This window comes from Myotis lucifugus, unplaced genomic scaffold (assembly GCF_000147115.1).
Source record: "Myotis lucifugus unplaced genomic scaffold, Myoluc2.0 scaffold_725, whole genome shotgun sequence".
NCBI lineage: Eukaryota > Metazoa > Chordata > Mammalia > Chiroptera > Vespertilionidae > Myotis > Myotis lucifugus.
In genome coordinates this window covers 320,959-324,609 of record NW_005871773.1, presented here as the reverse complement: position 1 = coordinate 324,609, position 3,651 = coordinate 320,959, and the positions used below count along the sequence as shown (strand labels likewise).

At 46.6% G+C, this 3,651-nt stretch overlaps 1 pseudogene; it reads left to right on the top strand.

Moving 5' to 3' along the window:
• The first annotated feature begins 337 nt into the window (after positions 1–337).
• LOC102429780 lies at positions 338–676 on the top strand (annotated as a pseudogene).
• The last annotated feature ends 2,975 nt before the right edge of the window (positions 677–3,651 follow it).

Below are 3,651 nucleotides of genomic sequence, written 5' to 3'. Positions count from 1 at the left end.
GAAATGAACCTAAGGTTGTATGTCAACTGTCATTTAAAAAATGTTTTAAAAATTCTATAGGACCATGTTACCTTCAGAGAGTCACATCATACTTCAAGTATGCTTTGTACAGTTTGTTTTAGAAAGGAGATCTAAAGCAAAAAAAGAAAGAAAAGTTGAGATTTATAAATTTGCAAAATAAACCAAAGGCAACCACAAACACAACCTTAAAAACCATAAAGATAAAAGCGGAGGTCAAATGCATTTGGAGACCCCATCCCCTCTTTTGATACCAGGAGCGAAGTGGCAAGAGGCTCTGAGAAGCTGTGGCTGTTGCTCCTTGGACCACGGAGGGGTCATGGCCGAGCTCCCATCGAAGGTGCACCTCACCTCTCACCCCATCTGCCTGAGGATCCGTGGGCCCTCGGTGTATGAGGATGAGAACCAGCGCACGTGGCTGCATCTCTTCTTGGACACAGAAGGTGTACTGCAAGTACGGTTGCGCCAGGAAGACATCCCCAGTGGGCATAACGCAAGCACCACCAGTCTGCTGACCTCAAGCACCATGCCTTGGATGTGGACCCTCCACCCTGGCAGCAAGTACATGGACGGCTTGTACCAGTTCTGGCGCATCGTGCACCACGTCAAGGAGAATGGCGTGGAGGAAATGATCCTTGAGTTGATGGAAGACTCGTAGGACATGTGATGGGGTCCCTGGCTCTTGTCAACCTAAGCCCCAGCCCTGCTGGCCTGCCAATGGGATGTGTATAGTTCTGTTCACCTTTTTAATAAGCTCTTTTATTCTATCTGCTGCCCCCTGGGTGCGAGGTCACATTGATGTCTCTCTCTCTCTCTCCCCCCCCCCTCTCTCTCTCTCGCTTTCCCTCTCTCTCTCCTTCTCTCTCTCTTTCTTCATGTTCTTGTTGTTATTGTTGTTGTTGTTGTTGCTGTTGTTGTTGTTGTTGTTGTTGTTGTTGTTCTTCTTCTTCTTCTTCTTCTTCTTCTTCTTCTTCTTCTTCTCCTCCTCCTCTTCCTCCTAATCCTTTCTGTCTCTCTCTCTGTCTCTTTGTCTCGCTGTCTCTCTCTGTCTCTCTCCTTCTCTCAAATCAATAAAAGCATTTTCATCCAAGCTGGTCTTTCTCAGTGGTTGAGAAAGGACCTATGACCCTGAGGTCACGGTTCAATTGCTGGTCAGGGCACAGAAAAGAATTAACCAATGAGCCTTAGCATGTTTGGCTCAGTGGATAGAGGGTTGGACTGTGGACTCTGGAAGGTCCCATGTTCGATTCTGGTCAAGGGCACATGCTCTGGTTGTGGGCTCGATCCCCAGGAGGGAGCATGCAGGAGGCACCCGATGTATGATTCTCTCTCATCATTGATGTTTCCTGCTCCCTTCCTGTATGAAATCAATCTTGTATAATAAAAGCCTAATATGCTAAGTGTCCAGTCGAACGGTCATCTGTTCAACCAATCTAAGCATAATATGCAAATGATATAATAAGTTTTCTCAACTGCTCACTATGACATGCATTGAACACCAGGGAGAAGACATTCAGACTGGTAGGTCAGCTTGCTGCTGGGGTCTGGCTGGTCCGGACTGAGAGAGACATGCTAGACACACCCTGGAGCCCTTCAATGGTCCTGCCCCAGCTGGCCAACCTCCCACATCCCACTCCGGCCCTGATTGTGCACCGGTGGGGTCCCTTGTCCTGGCCTGTGCCCTCTTGCAATGTGGGACCCCTTGGAGGATGTCAGAGAGCCAGTTTTGGCTGATCCCCCCAGGCCAGGCCAAAGCACCACACTGGTGCACAAATTCGTGCACCGGTCCTCTAGTAAAAATATATTAAACATAAAAAGAAAAAGGAAAAGATTTTAAGCTGGAAAATATTAGCCCAGCCCCAGTAGACAAGGTTCGAAGAGATCACTGATAATAGTTTTCATTTCAATGACCAGCGTTCTCATTGTTTGATCTCCTGAGGTTCATCAACCAATACTACCCTCTCCAAAAAGAGAACGAATGTTTGGGGGTTTAGGGGTGTTTTATGCTGATCACCTCTTTCCTTTGAGGAATTACCAGGGATGCCAGAGCTGGTCTCCTGAAGGCTAGAACCGGCTCTGTGTGTGGCTTTAGTGTCCAGCTCTGGATGCATTTGGGTTTTTAATTGTGTTTAGCACTAAACAGCCCCAAACAAAGCCCAGCAATCATAAAGTTCATCTACCATCGCACCAGAGAGAGGCGGCTGGAGAGGGAGCTGGGGGGATCCCCAGAAATCAATTTCAGGGCATTCATGGTTGCACTAAAGAGAACACTGACTTATGATTAAATTCTCCTCTTTCAGGAAAGTGTTTGCAAATGCAAATTGACACCTTTAAGGCTGAAGACTCGGGAGCATGACGTACGTGTTTCCAAGTTGCTTTCTCATATTCCAAATATTGCACTTCCAGCCCGGCCGGTGTGGCTCAGTGGTTGAGTATCAACCTATCAACCAGGAGGTCATGGTTTGATTCCCGGTCAAGGGCACATGCCCGGGTTTTGGGCTTGATCGCCAGTAGGTGGCGAGCGGGAGGCAGCTGATCCGTGATTCTCTCTCATCATGGATGTTTCTCTCCCTCTCAATTTCCCTTCCTCTCTGAGTCAATAAAATCATTTAAAAATATTAATCAATTGTTGCATTCAGATGGCATGCACATTGTGTTAAAATAGTTTGTTTTTTTTTTTTTTGGTTTAACTTACCAGGTGGGTAGTCATTTAAAGACGACCTAGCGCCCGAACAGGTTTGGCTCAGGGGATAGAGTGTTGGCCTTTTTTTTCAAATATATTTTCATTGATTTCAGAGAGGAAGGGAGAGGGAGAAAGTTAGAAGCATCAATGATGAGAGAATCATGGATCGGCTGCCTTCTGCAAGTCCCTCACTTAATCAAGCCCACAACCTGGGCATGTGCCCTTGACCAGGAATCAAACCTGGGACCCTTCAGTTCGCAGCCCAGCACTCTATCCACTGAGTCAAACAGGTTACGGTCTATTTGACTTTTTCAAAGGGTGGAAACGCCTTGAAGAACAAAGCATCTCAGCATTCCTGTCACAGTAATTACATGAATTCATGTAATACATGGGAATTATGACTCACCTCACCATTCTTTCCACATTGTTCTTGTAAATGCAGACTCTGACTAATAATGAAGCTTGTAGGTAAACAGCCTGTTTGTATAAGAATCCTAGGAACTAATTTTACAAGATATGAACTCTGACCTTCCAAGTTCTGGGAGATTTGTTGACCTTCAACCTTAGAACCAGGAGCACAAAGTCTAGGATGACGCACACTGGACCGACACCTGACCACTTGCAAGGTCCTTATCAGATTGGACTGTGCCTGTTGGCAAATAGAGAACTTCTCAAGCCCCACTCCCTGACCTCTTTGCTCTGTTTGGCCTCTCCCTCCTTATAAAAGCCTCTGCCTGCACTGAGATGTGCAGATGTGTTTTGGGATGAGCTTCTCCCATCTTCTCAGGGTGCCAGCACCTGAATAAACCTCTTTCCTTCCTCACCACCACCTGCCTCACGGGAATGGTTTCTGGGGTGTGAGTCAGTGGTATCTTGTTTTTTCTGGACACAATCCTGGTACATGGACTCCTGGGTATATGTGTATCATGGTCATGTTCTTTCTTCTGCAG